Here is a 19588-nt window from a genome sequence, read left to right as displayed (position 1 = left end):
CTGATGCCCATAGGGCTGCTCCCAGTAGAGTCAGGGCAGAAGTCCCGTGCCTTTAATGGCTTAGCCTCGGAGTCACACCCCATCACTGTGTTGTTTGTTGATTAGAAGTGAGTCATCTAAGTCCATCCCACACTTCTTGGAAGGGGAATTAACCTTGTCTCTTAAAGGGAAGATTGCTGAAGAATCTGTGGATATATTTTTTAAACCACCACCTAGCCATATCAGTTTCAAGTAACTGCTCTACCATCAAGATGTTTTCTTGCCTATTTAGATGAAGCCCTCAAGTCACTTTCTTATGTGCTTTCTTCTTGCCATTCTCCACCTTCTTCCTTACCTCCAATGTCTGGATTTTGCTGAGATCGTTCTGAATTCAATTTCCAGGTCATTATTTATTTCCCTTATCCATCTGGTTTGGGCTGAGGCATCTCTCCAGCATTCTCTTCAGATGGGGTGCAAGATCTTACATGCTCTAAAAGCTCTTGTTATCACCCTGATATGTGAACGATTAACTTGTATAGGTATAGGATTCTTGGGTCATCGTCTTTGTCCCTCAAAACTCTGAAATCACAGTTGTGATTGTATGGCAAGGAGGCAGATAAGAGAGCCAATACGAGCCTGATTTTTCTTTCCTTTGTAAGTAACCCTCCTTTTTGTCTGCAAGTTTATAATTCAGGAATTACACTAGGGTCTAAGTATATGTCTTTTTAATTAATCCTTCCTAGAACTCTATCAGCCCCTTTAATCAAGCCTTTCTTCAGCTCAGAAAATGTTCTTTAATTAATTGTTCAATTATTGTTTTCCCTTTATATGTTCTTCTTCTTCCTTTTTTTAAATTTTTTATTTTTCTGAAAATCCTCTCCTTTGAAGATTAGATTAGATTGTCCCCAGATTTGTCTTCCAAGTCTCTCTTTGGTTTGGTACTGCAATGAGATTTTTCTTCCACTTGAACTCCCAGAACACTGACTTATTTCTCAGCAGTGATCACTGTTTTTCTGAACTCATTGGTTGGATTTTTAAATTGAGAAATCTTTTTTTTTTTTTTTTTTAGTCCCTGATAGTCCTCCCCCCACCCCATGCCACCCCCAGTTCATCTCCTTAAGAATATTTACTTTTTTTTTTTTTTTTTAAATTTTTTTTTTCCAACGTTTATTTATTTTTGGGACAGAGAGAGACAGAGCATGAACGGGGGAGGGGCAGAGAGAGAGGGAGACACAGAATGGGAAACAGGCTCCAGGCTCTGAGCCATCAGCCCAGAGCCTGACGCGGGGCTCGAACTCACGGACCGCGAGATCGTGACCTGGCTGAAGTCGGACGCTTAACCGACTGCGCCACCCAGGCGCCCCAAGAATATTTACTTTTTTGTTAACACCCTCTTCCTTCCTCAGTAGAGCCCACTGTTCTTTTCAGTTTGGACTGCCTCCCTCAGGTTCCTGAATTTCCTTGGATGGAGTGCCAGTGGTCCTGGTTCTGCTTGGCAGGGTGTTCCCTGGACACTGAGAAGAATTTTCTTCTTCACCAAACTTGACTCAGGCTCCCCTCAACTTTTTTTTTTGTTTTCAAAGAGGTTTTGACTTTTGGACTTCTGTTTGTCTCTGCATTGTCTGATTTTAGCAAGAATCTTGCTAAGTCAGTTTAACCAGAACCAACCCCCACCCCTTGCCCCTCAATATCTGATCCCCCTTGAAATCTGGTTCTTTGTCCTCCACTATCCTCCAGGTGATATCTGATCAGCCTGGCCTGCCTTCAACAAGAATCCTGTTAGATTGGTTTAGCCAGAATCCTTACTAACCCCCGATGTTTAGTAATTTTCCATCACTGACCCCTGCACCTGCTCCTTGGTTATAAATTCTACTTTTGTTATTGTATTTGGAGTTGAGGCCAATCTCTCTCCTCCAAGTCAAGACCCCATTGCAGTGGTTCCTACATCTATGCCCCCACCTTGAATAAAATCTGCCTTACCATTTCTAACAAGTGTCATGAATAATTTTTTCTTTAACACCGTGCACATGGGGCCAGGCTGCTGGCACCTTCTGGGCAGTGGCAAAACAGCCCTGCAGTTTTAGTGCTTGTGGACGGCAGTGAGCGAACTACTGTGTTGTTACCCTTCCACTGAGTGCTGGTCGTGTCCTCCCAGGCCTCGAGGAAACATAGTCTACCAGGTTTCTGGAGGCCAAGTTCCCAATTATGGGGGTAGAAGGGACTCAGGCCAGGGGAGGGCAGAGAGCCTTCCGCAGTGGTGAGAAGCTGAGGGGTGCCAGCCTCCTCACTCCCCAGAACTCCACTACAGGCTGGCTTCTCCCAGTGCTTCCAGGGAGGGGGGTATTTTGGAAGGAAAATCAAGGAGAAAGGGTTACCTTTGAGCATGAGCTGGGGAGCCAAGAGGAGACTGGGAACCCAGGCTGGAAATCGGAACCAGAGGCCCTGGGGCATATTAGAATAATCTGGGAAAGCTTTTAACATAGATTAAACCTCAGGGGGCACTTGAGACCAATTAAATCAAATATTTAGGGGTGGGGGCTTCAGCATCAGCATTTTAAAAATACTCTGCACAGGTGGATTCTGCTGGGCAGCCAGAAATGGAAGAACTGGCCTAAGAACGTTACCTGAACCAATCTGACCTAGATCTTGAGGGCAGTGTGTCCACCCCTCCTAATATACTGATCACATTTCCCTGTCTATGGGTCTATGGACACATCTGTGAAGTCCCTAACTGTGTCTTATCTTTTCTGTGTCCCAGCACCCAGCACAGTGCTTGGCTCTCAGCACCAGCAGTAACTGAATGAGTAAATCTGTGTTTTAGGGTGATCACAGAACTACAGGACCAAAAGGCTCCTCAGTCCCATTTAGTCAAGGGCCCCATGCACACACTTTGTAGATGGAGAAGCCAAGGCCCCAAGCATCAAGACGGGTCTAATTACCTTCTCCTTGAATCTGAGCTAGCCTTGTGATTTGCTTTGACCAATAGAATATAGCAGAAGCGAGGTTGTGCCAGCTCTGAGACTAACCATTAAGAAAACTGGCAGGTTTGATTTTGGTCTCTTGGAAGCCCAGCATCCAATATAAGAAGTCCAACCACACTGCCCAGAAGGGAGCCCAGTCTGCCCTTGGTCGCTCTAGCCACTAGAAACAAGCAATGCCATCTTCATGTTCCAGCTCCAGCCAAGCTCCAAGCTAAAAGCAGCCATCTGAATGACCCCAGACAACATCACATGGAATAGAACTGCCACTGAGCCCAGCCATCCACTTAGTCATTAGAAATAATAAATTGCCGTTGCTTTAAGCCACTAATTTATGGGGTGGCTATACCATAGATAATTGACATATGAGGGGAGACAGACGATAAACAATAAGCATAATAAAGAAGCATTATTTATTATCAATCATGTTATTTACTATCAGTTATCCATCGCTTTGGTTTTATGTCCAGGAATACCTCTATCCTTTTTCTTCAGGTTAAACAGCCCCACATTCAGGTCCCAACCAGCATTCTCTCTTTTGTGCACAATCAGATCCCAGCAGTGTAGCCCCAAGACATGACCCAAAGCTGAGTGCCTGCACACAGTAGGTGCTTTCTCGGTGCATTAGGCTGGCTTTGTCAGCAACCCTCCTCCACCAGCTTCAGCCCCTGCTGTAACCATCTTCCCCTGCTCTGCCCCCTCAGGGGAAGGAAGATGTGCTAATAACCCCAATCTCCGGGCTGTGGAGCACACAATTTGCTCCTGCAGCCTCTCTCCTGCACCAGCCTCACCTCCACTCTGCATGCCCCGAGGGCACTCTACAAGGAAAGGTCTCCGGGGCAGAAAAGGCCCCCAAGGCAATGTGTCACCCTAGTCTAGGGTGCTCCTCCCTTCCACCCACATCCACTCACTCTTCTTGTGGTAACAGCACTGCAACTTTTCTTGGGGACCGACGCTCCCTCTCAGGGTCCACCTGACTCCATTCATCCTCTGGGGCAGGCACAGTACTCCACTGAACCAAGGAGTATATTCTCACGGTGGTCACAGTAATTGATTCAGGAATGGGCACATAACCACAGCTCATCCATTCAGTGCTAATCCCAGAACTTTTGTGTTTCTGGGAAGAAAAAGATTCCCTTTCCTACAGGGCTTTCTCTTTGTAAGGATAATGGGAGCCTGGAGCTGCAGGGTTATAACAGGAAGAAGGCTTGCTGGAGAAGGAAACCAGCACTGTGGAATACAGAGGGAAAAGATAGAGGTGGGGAAGGAGGAGGAGAGATATTGACTGAGAGAGAGAAAAGAGAGCTCTGATGACAGCACTAGAGCCCCCTGGATCCAGCAGTTCCTGAAGCATGCTGACCTTACTGGCAGAAGTAACAGTTGCCAGAGGAACTCATCCTTTCATTTCAGGGTTATATGCCTCCCTTCATTCTGAAGAGCAGAGGCCGTATTTAAGGAAATACAACATCCTTTGCTGGCAGGTATAAGAGCTACTAACAAGTATCATTTACAATTAAATGACCCAAAGTCATTTTTATCTGCATACAAGTGACTTGATGTTAATGGCTGGGGGTGTTGCTCAAGCCTGTTTTGTTTACGGATGACAGAAAACTGATTTTAACCATCTTAAACAAACAGGGCATTTACTGACTTGCCTATTCTACTACAAAAAGAACAGGTGTAGTTCTCTCTTCAGGAAGAGCTAGATCCAGACACTAGAATGCTTAGGGACTGTCTTGGGCTTTCTCTTTTCTCTGTGTATGTCAGGTTTCTTCTTCTACGGTTTGGCTTTCTCTGGGTGTCAGGGAACATGGCCTCAGCCAGTCCCCAGCTTACTTTCTCAGAACCTATAGCCAGAAAGAACAAGTCTCTCCCTTCTGACTCCAGTTAGATAAATCCTGGTGAAGGATTCAGATTGGCCCAGCCTGGATCCCTCATCCAGCCACGTGGCCAAGGTCAGACTCTGTTATCCCAGGCAGGAAGACTGGAAGCCAGGAGCCGATCCTAACTGTGTCTGCTTGGAGAGGAGAGGGGAAGCCGTAGGACAGGACTCTGGGTGCTGGTGGGGAGAACGTTTATAGCACAGCTAGCCCGATGTCCAATCAAACAAGTGTCCAGGGAATGGGATGCCCTGGGTCTCAGAACTGGGTTCCAGAGTGGGTTTCTTTCCCACCAGGCAGGAGGACTGACAGCACTGTTAGGAGGAGGGTGGGGAGCCCGGAGAGAAGGCTGGCTCACCTTTGAATTATGCAGCATGGAGTGTCATGGTGGCTTTGATGGTGTTTAATTAAATATTTGCCACATTTAATTAATGAAATATTTAAATGTTAAATACGAAATCAGATGTGCCTTAGTGGACACTCTGTCTCAATAGCCATTAGCCATTCAACAAACCTCTGAATGGAGCCTTGGCAGCCTCAGCCTCCCCGCCCCTGTTTGAGGAAGAACTCCAGGAGACACTCAGGGAGCATCATTAATTAATTAGTGACTGAGGCCGCCCTGGGCTTTGCGGTTTCAGAATGTCATGTGTCACTCGGGCAGGGGTCTCTCCTGTTGGGTCCCAGGGAAGTGGAATAGACAGTAGCCTGGTTCCTGGGTAGCAAAATCTACCCCCCACCTGCACACACACACACACTTCCACATGCCTGCCACCTCCTCTACCCAAAAATAGTCCTGATGCCCCAAATTCACCGTTAGAGACTGGTGCCTTGGTGTCAGGCCAGGTCTCCTTCCCTTGACCTGCCGTTACCCCAGGTGTTGGGAACTCCTGGACAGCGTCAAAGGGGGGAAAGTGCTCCTTCCAAATGGCCCAGCACCAAGTGTGGTGACTTTCAATTTCCCTTTGTTTCGTGCCCCCCTTATACCAGCCCCCCTGCCAGCTAGGGCAGCTTCCTCTGGCCCCTCCCACGGGGACTGCAAGACAGGTCAGTTCCCAATTATCCTTAGGGTTGGATGTGTGCAGCTCTTTCCTGCCCAGAAAGAGGGGCAGGCACAGATGTGAGTGCCCTGTGGGGAGGGGTGGGGTCTAATGACATGTCAGGCAGCTGCAGCCACAGTGATCTTTCTAAAGGACAAATCTAATGGTTTGGGTGGGCTGGTGGATCCCCCACTGCTCTCAAGATAAAGTCCAGACTCTTCACTCAGGCTGCCCTGGCCCTGCTGCACCCCCCCCACACACACCCCCTACCCTGTGTCTAGCATCATCCTGACTCTCCAGCCCCCATGCCAATATTCTACATTCCAGCCCCACCAGCTTCCTATCCGGTTCTGAAGTCACCAGGGTCTGTGTTCTCCAGATCTTGCCATATTCCATTCTCTCTGCCTGAAATCCTGTATTGTTCTTCAGGTCTCTGTCAACTCCTCAAGGAAGCCCACTTGCCTTGAATGCGGACCCAGGATGGAAGAGGTGGGTAGGCAGATCCAGGCAGGGGCTACTAGACAGCCACTCTGTCTAGCTTCCCAGTACATCCCAGGCAGGGCCTGGATGCCAGGACCTCCTTCCTCCAGGCACTAAGAAGCCTGCAGCAGGTGCACTGAAAAAGGCCTGGGGGCCTGGAGGGAAGGAGGTGGCCAGGAGGAAGGCTCAGAGGTGCCACCTCCTGGCCACTGAGTAGAGAAAGCCTGGGGTGTTGCCAGGGAGCAGTAGGCTTGCAGGATCCCTGAACCCCTCCTCACTCCTGCCAGGGCTCCCCTGAAAGGCACAGGAAGGGGGAGTCCAGACTACTCAATGGCTGCTGGAACATTTTTTTAAAAGAGTGAGAAAGAAATGGCCACGGTGAGGTTACAAGAGCCATAGCCTATATAAAATGTTTATAATGAACAATCTAACAGTTTTTAACACCAAGACACATACAATGCAATGCAATTATGCTTTTCACAAGATAATTGAAGAATTTTTTAAAAAGATGATTGAAGAACTTATCCCCAAAACATTTGCTCACGGAACACAACAGGTGTTGAAGAGGTGTTAGCTTCTCTCCCTCCTCTCTGACTCTAAGTGCAACCCCATTTGGAGATGGCAGTCCTTTTGGGACCCTGAGGCCTGGGCAAGTGGCCCACATTGGCCTTGTATTGATGGCAAACTGAGGCCCAGAGCAGGGATGAGGCTAGGCCATATCAGCCTGGCAAACCAGGCAGCACCCCCCACCCCTGCCCCCAGCAATTCTTTCTCTCCTGGCCCCACAAAGCCCTTCACCCTCTTCCAAGCTGCTGGCCCTGGCATAAGCCCGGCCCCCCAGGCTTCAGGGTCCGGCCAGCCCTCCCAGCTCCCTGGGACGCTGTGCCATCCAGCCTCTTCTGCCTTATTTCCCTGCCCTTTATAAATATGCATTGGGCCAGAGAGATGGGGGGCCTCTTTTTGAGGGAAAATTAACCACAACGACAAACTTAGTTATTCATGCAAACCATCAGCCTGTTATCCCTGATTATGCAGGACGCAAACTGTGAGTATCTGAGTGACTGAGCACTCTCATCAAAGGCGCCATCGGGCAGCGGCCCAGCCCACCTTGCGGCCGTCTTTGTACTCTCTTCTCAGCCCCGGTGCAGGCCAATGGGCCACCTCCCTCTGACAGCGCCTGTTCCTGACGCAGGGACCCCTCCACACTGTATTTTAAAGGATTAATTAACCTTGTGAGATTGGCGGGGAAAGCTCCACCTGGCTATCTACTGCATGAAAGCATCCGCTCACCAGAGTATTTTAAGCTCACAGTGCAGACCATATGGTATTTCAAAGAACAGAAGTTGAAAGTACAGTACATATTTATTCCTTCCACAGAGAGCATTAAAGGGGTTTAAGTATTTTATTAAAGCCTATATGTGTGGGCATGTGTGTGTGCATGTGTGTGTGTGTGTGCATGTGTCTGTGTCTGTGTGTGTGTGTGTGTGTGTGAAGTAAGCGGAAATATACTTGCTGCACAGAAAAAATAAATTACACAGATTTATTTTCATCTCTCTGCCAACCCACCCCATAGCAACAGTGAAAACTTGGTCTATGTAAACTTGAGAAAACAAGAAATATTTTATCAAATCATCTCAACTCATGGCTATTGCCAAATTCTCCTCTGTTTTGAAGCGAGAACAGTCTCCTTGGTGTCAGGGCTTCAGGCAGAGGGGCAGGAGTGGGGGCCGGGGGTCTGAGACAATAAAGGGAGCCAGGTCACCTGGGCAGCCCCAGGCTCTGCTTTCAGGAGGCAGGAAGTTCAAACACAAGGCCACCCCACTGGTGGGGAGGTACTTCTCTCTGAATCTCACTCTCCTCATCTCAGACAATACTGATCTCACAGGGCTGGTGTGAGAATCAAATGAGAAATATATATACAGCACAAGTGGCACTGACAGCCCTCAATCTGGAATTTTTTTTTTTAATTTTTTTTTCAACGTTTATTTATTTTGGGGACAGAGAGAGACAGAGCATGAACGGGGGAGGGGCAGAGAGAGAGGGAGACACAGAATCGGAAACAGGCTCCAGGCTCTGAGCCATCAGCCCAGAGCCCGACGCGGGGCTCGAACTCCCGGACCGCGAGATCGTGACCTGGCTGAAGTCGGACGCTTAACGACTGCGCCACCCAGGCGCCCCTCAATCTGGAATTTTGAGGAAGACTTATTGTAGAAGTTTCTGGTTATTTGCCACCTAGCATCCCATCTCTCTTCCCTTGGGAACATCCCCACCTTTTTCCCTGAGGAAGCCCTCTTTCCATCTCTCAGTCCAGGTGTTTGGGTTGGAGTTAATTCCACTCATGACCAAAGGGGTGGCCAGTGCTCAAGGCTGGCCAATCAGAGCCCTGCATCACCCTGGCTTCAGTGCCAGATGGTCATATGACCCAAGACAGACCAAGGTGGCACAGTCCCGAGACTTCTGGGGAATTACTAGGAAAGTGGCTCTCTTTTGCCAACAGACCTGCTAGGCTGAGAGCTTGGAGCTTGGTCAAAAACTTATTGATAGGAGAGTCTGGGGCAGATGTAGACTCTGTCCTAAAGACAACTCCTCTTTCCTGGGAAGAAGCAGAAATTGAAATTCTAAAAATAAGTAAATAAAAAGTTTAAAGGGAAAAATAAGGTAGAGATGGCAAGTTGGTCAGGTTCAGCTGCCCAAAGATCTGACCATCCTCTCTTGACAAAGCCACAGGTTTGATCTATTTAGAGAGGAAAGAGCCCTCCAGAATGCCATACTTCAATACCTCAGGCTATGCCTGTAGTCCCTAGTCTCCCCTAAAGGGGGCGACAGCGAGTCAATGGAACTTGTGACCTGTGAGAGGTGGGGCCTCAAGAGCAGTGAGGAGAGGTTCACAGCTTTGGCCCTCCACTCCCTGACACACAAGAAGAGACTCTGTCAAGAAAATAGTTTATGGACTCAGAAACTAATAAAACACACACTAGACCTCCCCCCCCCACCATTCTACTGATGAAAAATCTGACTACCAGTAAGATAATAACTACTTTACACCCAGTTTCTCCCTCACCCCATGTCATCCATCTTCAAGTCTTTCCCTTCCTATCTCCCTGGAAGATATTTTCTAGCTGTTAAGATATAAATGAAAATTTCTCAATCTTCTATAATTTAAAATTGAACCTCCCTTTTACATGTTGGCAGAAAAGTTAGCCTAATCCAGTTCCAGGTTTGCTCAGACACTGGGTATTTTGTTCAGTCATTTCAGATTTAAACTCAGCCAATTTAGATTTTCCTCTCCATCCCCTTCTCCATCTGACTTTTGGTGACTAAGAGGGTCATGGCATTGGGGACATTGGCAGGGAGCTAGTTCTTCTTGGTTAGCTGGTGTCATTCCTCAGAGGTTCTGCTCTGCCAAGGGAAAAAATACTCCTATCTGACCAACCCTTCTGAAGGTGACACTCACAAATTCTTCACTCATGGAAGGCACTGGAGAGGGACAAAATGGCAGACACTGAGAGAGAATCAATACTTGGAGGAAATAAAGAGCACTGGGTAAGTGTCCCGTTATGGGTTTATCCTGGTGGCAGGCTCCAGTCTGCTCCACACAGGGAACCTGAAACTTGGATAGAAAACTTCAGATAGAAATGTACTGACTCAAGAACCAGGAGTCAGGGCAATTACAGAAACTAAAAAGTAACTGAGGAAAAAAAAAAAAAAAAAAACAGAGGGAGCCACAGAAGGAGAGTCCCAAAATTTGTGTATAAAATGCCCAAATCTCTGGCCAATTTCAGAGAAAGCTAAAAGAACTTAACTAACATTTCAGCTACCATCACATGCAGGGAAGAGAGTTTACAGTTTCCATTCAATCAAGTTAATTGCCTGCTTAAATAAAAATAAACATTCCTCAGGGGCACCTGGGTGGCTCAGTCGTTTAAGCGTCCGACTTCAGCTCAGGTCATGATCTCATGGTCCGTGAGTTTGAGCCCCGCGTCGGGCTCTGTGCTGTCAGTTCAGAGCCTGGAGCTTGCTTTGGATTCTGTGTTTCCCTTTCTCTCTGCCCCTCACCCACTCACAGTCTGTCTCTCTCTATGAAAAAATGAATATACAGTAAAAAAAATTAAAAACAAACAAACAAACAAACATTCTTCAGAGGACTGTAACGAATCCAGAGTCTATAACATACCATCACAATGTCCAGGATAAAATCCAAAATTATATGATATATGTAAACACAAGAAAACACAACCCAAACTCTGGAGAAAAGACAATCAATGGATACCAATCTTAAAGTGACCTTAGCTGTTGGAATTTGCAATCATTTTCAGTCAGTTATTATAAGCATGTATATGAACATAAAGTAAAATATGATAATAATGAATAAAATAATGAATAATGAATAAAAAGATAAATAGTCTCAGGGAAAAAAATAGAAACTATAAGAAACAAAGAAATGTCACCTTCCTATGTGGTGGAGGAAAACCTACTGGTTATAGTCAAAGACTCTACCCTTGCTGGCATCAGCTGAGAAGGCCATTTCTCCATCTGATCCACAGTTACCAGACCATATTAGCCCCTCTTTATCCTCCTCTTCTAGAATAAAAGGCCCTATCAAGTCTACATGTCCTCTTTTTGAGAAACATCCCCCACCTCATTCGGGTACAGGAACATGGCCCACGAAATCTGGGGCCAAAGGACACACACATACCCCCCAAAATATCTCTCATGAACAAAGACACAAAATCCATTAACAACATTTTAGTAAATCAAATCTAGAAATATATAAAAGTGGGCTTTATCTCAGGAATTCTAGGTTTGTTTAAAAGTAAATAATCAATGGATTCTCTATACACTAATAAAGAAGCAGCAGAAAGAGAAATTAAGAAAATAATCCCATTTACAATTACACCAAAAATAATAAAATACCTAGGAATAAACTTAACCAGGGAGATAACAGACTTGTACTCTGAAAACAATAAAACACTGATGAAAGAAATCGAAGGTGACACAAAGAAATGGAAAGACAACCCATGCTCATGAATTCAAAGAACAAACATTATTAAAATGTCTATATTGCCCAAAACAATCTACAGATTTAATTCAATCCCTACCAAATACCAATAACATTTTTCACAGAACTAGAACAAACAATCCTATAATTTCTGTGGAACCACAAAGACCCCAAATGATCAAAGCAACCCTGATAAAGAAAACAACTGGAGGTATCACAATTTCAGACTTCAAGCTATGTAGGTTACTACAAAGCTGTAGTAATAAAAACAATATGGTACTGACACAAAAATAGACACACAGATGAATGGAACAGAATAGAAAGCCCAGAAAAAAAACCTATGATTATATGGGCAATTAAGCTTGGACAAAGCAGGCAAGAATATGCAATGGATAGACAGTCTCTTCAACAAATGGTGTTGAGAAAACTGGACAGCTACATGCAAAAGAATGAAACTGGACGACTTTCTTACACCAAACACAAAAACAAACTCAAATGGATTAAAGACCTAAATGTGAGGCCTGAAACCATAAAAATCCTAGAAGAGAGCACAGGAAGTAATTTATCTGACATCAGTCATAGCAACATTTTTCTAGATACTATGTCTTCTGAGGCAAGGGAAACAAAAGCAAATATAAACTATTTGGACTACATCAAAATAAAAATCTTCTGCACAGCAAAGGAAATAACCAACAACACTAAGAAGACAACCTACAGAATGGGAAAAGATATTTGCAACTGATATATTCATTTAAAAATTTTTTTTTAATTTTATTTTAGATTAACTGAATTATTTACATTATTTAAAATACATAAGAACTTTTTTAAAAATATAATTTATTGGGGCGCCTGGGTGGCTCAGTCAGTTAAGCGTCCAACTTCGGCTCAGGTAATGATCTAGCGGTTTGTGAGTTTGAGCCCTGCGTCGGGCTCTGTGCTGACAGCTTGGAGCCTGTTTCAGATTCTGTCTCCTTCTCTCTCTGCCCCTCCCTGATTTTTGCTCTGTCTCTGTCTACCAAAAATAAATAAATGTAAAAAAAACCTTTTTTTAAATATATAATTTATTGCCAAGTTAGCTAACATACAGAGTTTACGGTGTGCTCTTGTTTCTGGAAGTAGATTCCCATGACTCATCGCTTACATACAACACCCAGTGCTCATCCCAACAAGTGCCCTCCTCAATGCCCACCACCTATTTTCCCCTCCCTCCAGCTCCCACCCACCATCAATCCTCAGTTTGTTCTCTGCCTTTAAGAGAATCTCTTATGGTTTGCCTCCTCTCTGTTTGAAACTATTTTTTCTCCTTCCCTTCTCCCATGACCTTCTGTTAAGTTGCAAATGACATATCCAATAAAGGGTTAGTATCCAAAATACATAAAGAACTTATACAACTCAACACCAAAAAAAAAAAAATCCAATTAAAACATGGGCAAAAGATATGAACAGACATTTCTCCAAAGAAGATATACAGATGGCCAACAGACACATGAAAAGGTGTTCAACATCACTCATCAACAGGGAAATGCAAATCAAAACTACAATGAGTTGTCACCTCACACCTGTCAAAATGGCTAAAAATTCAAGGAACAACAAATGTTGGTGGAGATGTGGAGTAAAGGAACCTCATGCAGCCACTGTGGAAGACAGTACAGAGGTTCCTAAAAAAATTAAAAATAGAACTAACTACCATATGATCCAGTAACTGGATTAAATTTTGAGAATTTAGCCAAAGAATACAAAAACACTAATTTGAAGGGATATATGCATCGTTATGTTTATTGTAGCATTACTTGAAATAGCCAAGATATGAAAGCAGCCCAAATTTCCACCAACAGATAAATGGATAAAGAAGATGTTATATAATATATATATATATATATATATATATATATACACACACACATATGGAATATATATATATGGAATATTATTCAACCATAAAAAAGAATGAAGTCTTGCCATTTGCAAGCACATGAATGAATCTAGAGAGTATAAAGCTAAACAAAATAAGTCAGAGAAAAAGAAAAACCATATGATTTCACACAGATGTGGAATTTAAGAAACAACACACACAAATGAAGGTGAAAAAAAAAGAGACAAACCAAAAAACTCATGCTTAACTATAGAGAACAAACCGTTACCAGAAGGGAGGTGGGTGGGGGATGGGTGAAATAGGTGAAGGGGATTAAGTGATGGGCATTGAGTACTATATGAAATTGTTGTATTACTATATTCTACATCTGGAACTCATATAACACTGTATGTTAACAACCCTGGAATTAAAAGTTTTAAAAATCAATGGATTCATCATTATAACGAAATAAAAAGGATAAATACTACATGATCATGTCAACGGATACAGAAAACATACTTGCAAAATCAGTACCCATTAACAATTTTAAAAGAAAACACACAATCTTGGGGCGCCTGGGTGGCTCAGTTGGTTAAGCGGCCGACTTCAGCCCAGGTCATGATCTCGCAGTCTGTGAGTTCGAGCCCCGCGTCGGGCTCTGTGCTGACAGCTCAGAGCCTGGAGCCTGTTTCAGATTCTGTGTCTCCCTCTCTCTGACCCTCCCCCGTTCATGCTTTGTCTCTCTCTGTCTCAAAAATAAATAAACGTTAAAAAAAAAAATTAAAAAAAAAAAAAAAGAAAACACACAATCTCAACAACCAAGGAATAAAAGGCAAGTTCCTCAATCTGATAAAAGCATCTATGAAAAGACTAACATTGTCCTTAATGGAAAAAGAGTGAATGCTTTCCTCCTAAGATCAGTAAAAAGGAGAAGTTCCCATATTTATCATTGTACTGGAAGTCCTGGCCAATGAAATAAAACAAGGAAAGAAATAAAAGTCATACAAATTGAAAAAAAAGACCTACATTAACTTTATTCACAGCAGACATGATCATCTATGTAAAAAGTCCCTAAACATATATCAAAAAAATTACATTAAAAACTGTAATTTTATAACCAATGCCACTTAAAGTTTCATTTAAAAAGTTAACTATTTAGGGATGAATCTAGCAAAATATGTTTAAGGTTTGTATGCTTAAATATTAAAACCTTATTGAAAGAAATGAAAGAAGATCTAAGTAAATTAAGATACACACCGTGGTCATGGATTACAAGATTCAATATTGTCAAGATATCAGTTCTTTCCAAATTGATCTCTAGACTCAATGCAATCCCAACTTGTATCCCAACAGGCTTTTTTGCTAGCAAATGACAAACAGATTTGAAATTTTATATAGAAATTCAAGAGATTTAAAATGGTTAAAGCAAGTTAAAAAAGACAAGCAAATTTGGAGTTTCAGTACCTGATTTCAAGACTTACTAAAAAGATTACCGTATGAGACTTTTTTGAGTTTAGATTCAAGTTAGTTAACATACAGTGTAGTATCGGTTTCAGGAGTAGAATTCAGTGACTCATCACTTAAATAAACACCTACTGCTCATCCCAACAACTGCCCTCTTCAATACCATAAGAGACTCTGAACTATAGAAAACAAACTGAGGGTTGCTGGAGGGGAAATGGGTAGGTGGATGGGCTAAATGGGTGATGGGCATTAAGGAGGGCACATGTTGTGATGAGCACTGGGTGATATATGTAAGTGATGAATCGCTAAATTCTACTCCTGAAACTGATACTACGCTATACATTAACTAACTTGAGTTTAAATAAAAATCTGCAAAAAAAAAAAAGAAAGATGTATTACACAGTAGTCAAAATAGTATGGTATTGGTGTATGGATAAACTTAAAAAAGTAATGGAACAGAACAGTGTCCAAAAATAAACCCACAAATATATGGTGAATTGATTTTTGATAAATTTGCTAAGGTAATTCGCTGGGGCAAGGATTATCTGTACAACAAATCATGTTGGGAACTTCTCTCCTCATCCAGGAAATGCAAATGAAATCCATCACGGTATACTACTACAGCCCCCCAATGGCTAGAATGGCTAGACCTAAAAAGACTGCCAATACCAAAGGTTGATGAGGATATGGAGTAACTAGAGCTCTTATGCCCTGCTGGTGACAGTGAAAAGTGGTACACCTGCTCTGGAAAAGAGGGTGTTAGTTAAACAGAAAATTAAATAAGATTAAACATATACTCCCCATACAACCCAGCAGTCACATTCAAGAAATTTCTAAGAGGAATGAAAACACATGTCAATACAAAGACTCCTGCGTGAAAGTACATACCAGTTTTAGTCACACTAGCCCCAAACTGGAAAAAACCCAAATGTCCATCAACAGGTGACCAGATAAACAAATTGTAATATAACCGTACAATGACGTAACACTCACAAGACACAGCAAAGCACCATTGCTACATGCAACAGTGTGGATGAACCTCACAGACTTTGTGCTGAGTGAAAGAAGCCAGACACAAAGTGGCAGGGTAGTCTAGGTGGCTCATATAAAACCAGGAAAGACAAAGCTAATATATGGTAAGACAAAAAGAAATCTGTGGTTGCCTGGGGCTGATGGCTGATGGGGGTGGGGAGAGGGTGGCCCTGACTGCAAAGTAGCCTGAGGAAACTTGTTGAGGCAAGGAGAGGTTCTGTACCCTGATTTGGGTAGTGGTTACACTGGTGTGACCCTTAAGAAACTTGCTTGAAATGGGTGCATCTTATTGTAAATTATACCTCTATTTGATTTTTAAATATACCTGTTATTTTAATTTTTAAAATAAACAGACTTGAAAATTAAGAAAGAAAAATTAAACAACAATGCAAGAGCCCATTATTGGGTAAATGAAATACATTTTCTGCACATGTGTACCAGCGAGCTCTATGCAGAGGTGCTGAAAGTAAACTTAAAGTGTGGCTGGGCAGTAAGGAAGGAGAGACCCTTGTCCCAAGGGTTCTTCTTCAGGACTGGCTGCCAAGGGGGAAGAATAGGGGCACTAAAGCTCGAGGGGGTCTTGGGGCGGGCTTACAGGTTGAGCTCAAGGTATATTTAAAGGCTTCTCAACTCAGGTATCATGCAGAGAGACAGTGTGACTTTGCAATCCCATCAGAAGTCAGGATTATAATTCATTCGGTGTCAAGAAGGCTCAGAAGTGCTTGCCAAAGGCTGCCTTAAATGAGCATCCAAATATTGAAGACAGAGTTCCAGGCCCCCACTCTGCATTAACTTGCTGATTTCCCTTCTCTGGGCCCCAGTTTCCCCACTTATGACACGAGGGGAAGTCTCCTTACGGAGGCAACACTGAACATTCCAGGGGATGTCTGCTCCTTCACTCGAAGCTCCAGGGCTGTAGTCACTCACACACCATCACTCCCCAGCTGGAGCCCTGCCAGGAGTTTGTGCCTGAGCTAGGTAAATGGCAAGTTTGTCCCTGTCCTGTACCACCACCACCCGCCCTGGACTGTCAGGAAAGTCCCACATCCTAATAAAACCTCATAATTAGATAGGGTCCAAACAAAAAGGGCACACTTCATATACAAAATGTTCTGTGATGTTTATCACAGAAGTATTTTTAAAAGCACAAACTTGTAAATAATCTAATGATCATCAACTGGGGGTGGCATATATAGCCTATGAAGACTATATCATCTCATGGGATAATGTCACTTTAAAAAAACCAGGATAACAATAGCCAAATTATGGAAAGAGCCCAGATGTCCATTGACTGAGGAATGGATAAAGAAATGGTATATATACACACAATGGAATATTACTCAGCCGTAAGAAAGAATGAAATCTTGCCATTTGCAATGAGGTGGATGGAGCTGGAGGGTATTATGCTAAGTGAAATCAGTCAGTCAGAGAGACAAATACCATATGATTTCCTCATATGTGGAATTTAAGACACAAAACAAATGAACATGGGGCGGGGGGGGGGGGAAGAGAGGCAAACAGACTCTTAACTATAAAGAACAAACTTAGGGTTACCATAGGCAGGGTGGCTGGGGGGATGGGAAGTGGGTGATGGGGATTAAGGAGGGCACTTGTCGTGATGAGCACAGGGTGATGTATCAAAGCATTGAATCACTAAATTCTACTCCTGAGACTAATACTGCACTGTATGTTAACTAAGTGGAATTAAAACAAAACAAAAGGAAAACTTTTTTAAAAAAAGAACATTTCTTTAACAGCCAAAAGAAAAAAAAGTAGGATATAAAATTATTTATGTATCATATTTTCACTGATCTAGCAATCTCAGCAAAAATTGAGAGCCTCTATCTGGCAAAAGTTTTGAATCTCATGGGAGAGGCCTGGGTCCCGCACCCTGAATTAGGTCTAATGCTCTGCTCTCCCCCTCTTGAAATTCTTAATCATTTTTGAACAAGGGGCCTTGCATTTCCATTTTGCACCGGGCCCTGCCAATTACACAGCTGGTCCTGAACTCAACCCCATGGAAACCCACAGTCTGAGAATAGGAAGATCAGTCCACAGTGGAAAATAGGAAACTGTTACCAGGAGGAAGTGATGGCGAGACAGCAGACACCCACCCTGGAGCTAACGGCAGTTGGGCTAAGGTAGTGGCATTTACGGAGATGACTACTACTGTCATTACCAACATTATTATTATTTTGCATTGTGGTTCTAATTCTCATTTAAATACAAAATAACTCTAAATAAGGGAAATGCAGTTCTGTCTCCCGGGACTGAAGTCAGAGCTGTCAGAATCCTGGCCTGGGGTCAGGGGTCACCATCCCTGCTCACCTGCACAAAGAGCTGCTCCACTGCTTCCAGAGCTGGGCAACACCCAAAACAGTACAGGTTCAAAGCACCACCTCCCATCTGAAGCCAGGAGGGGCTGAGACTTGAATTATCTACATCTGATGGACCACTTTGTTTGCAACTCATGAGGTACATTCCCTGGAGGCTGGTGAGCGGGGGGGGGGGGGGGGGGGGGGGGGGGGGGGGGGGGGGGGGGCAGATGATGATGGTTTCAGATATCATCTCTCCTTTAACTCCTGATGCCAACTCTCTGAGTTAGGCCTTTAACTCCTGATGCCAACTCTCTGAGTTAGGCCTTATTTTTATCCCACCTCACTGGGAAGAAAACCAGGCAGGCTTCCCTCTGGCTGGGTTTCTCGTCCAAGTTCACATCTCTAGAAGGTAGAAACAAGATTAGAATCTACCTGGGTGAACTCCAAAGTCCAAGCTCTGCCCTGTAAATCCTTTCTGCCTTGACACTGGGGCAAGACCTTGAACCCTCTGGTCACTGCTTCCTTATATGAAAGTGAAAATAGGGGCGCCTGGGTGGCGCAGTCGGTTAAGCGTCCGACTTCAGCCAGGTCACGATCTCGCCGTCCGTGAGTTCGAGCCCCGCGTCGGGCTCTGGGCTGATGGCTCGGAGCCTGGAGCCTGTTTCCGATTCTGTGTCTCCCTCTCTCTCTGCCCCTCCCCCGTTCATGCTCTGTCTCTCTCTGTCCCAAAAATAAATAAAAACGTTGAAAAAAAAAAATTTAAAAAAAAAAAAAAGAAAGTGAAAATACACCCAATCCTTCACGAGTGACCTTGGCATCTTCCAGCTTTCTCCCCTGCCAAATCCAAATTCACCTCCTGGGGGAAGGCCTGGGAGGATCAATGACAAAGGCTCACAAACCTACAAAGCCCTCCCAGACAGGGGCACCTGGGTGGCTCAGTCGGTTGAGAGTCTGACTTTGGCTCAGGTCATGATCTCGCGGTTTGTGAGCTCGAGCCCTGCGTCGGGCTCTGTGCTGACAGCTCGGAACCTGGAGCCTGCTTCGGATTCTGTGTCTCCCTCTCTCTCTGCCCCTCCCCCACTCATACTCTGTCTCTCTCTCCTTCAAAAATAAGTAAACATTAAAAAAAAACAAAAAACAAAGCCCTCCCAGACACATGGCATCCCTGCTCTACTCCTAGGAAGGGGGATGGAAGTCCTTCTGTGTTGCTCAGAGCTTTCTTCACCAGGTTTCCACCCCCCTTTCCAGAGGGAAGGCCAAATGCTGGGCAATCCTTGGCCTCCATGAAAGTCCTTGTCATTATCTTCATTTTCCAAACACTACTTTTCCAGTTCCCTCATGGGAGATACCTACAACTTCACTGTCATTAGCCAACACCGGAATGCATGTCTTGTGGGCCTCTGTGGAAGTTTCCCTAGATACACACCCCAGGGCAGTACCGCTAGGTCCACAGGTAAGGGCCAGGACTAAGGGTAGACAGTGCGGCTCCCAGAGTGCAAATTAAGGCAGCTTAGGGTTATTCGAATGGAGGGTCAGCCCTGAGAGTGAGAGCTTCCCTACATTTGCGCC

Source organism: Lynx canadensis, chromosome E2, assembly GCF_007474595.2.
Source record: "Lynx canadensis isolate LIC74 chromosome E2, mLynCan4.pri.v2, whole genome shotgun sequence".
Taxonomy (NCBI): domain Eukaryota; kingdom Metazoa; phylum Chordata; class Mammalia; order Carnivora; family Felidae; genus Lynx; species Lynx canadensis.
The sequence above is the reverse complement of the archived record's forward strand: the minus strand, read 5'-3'. Positions refer to the sequence as shown.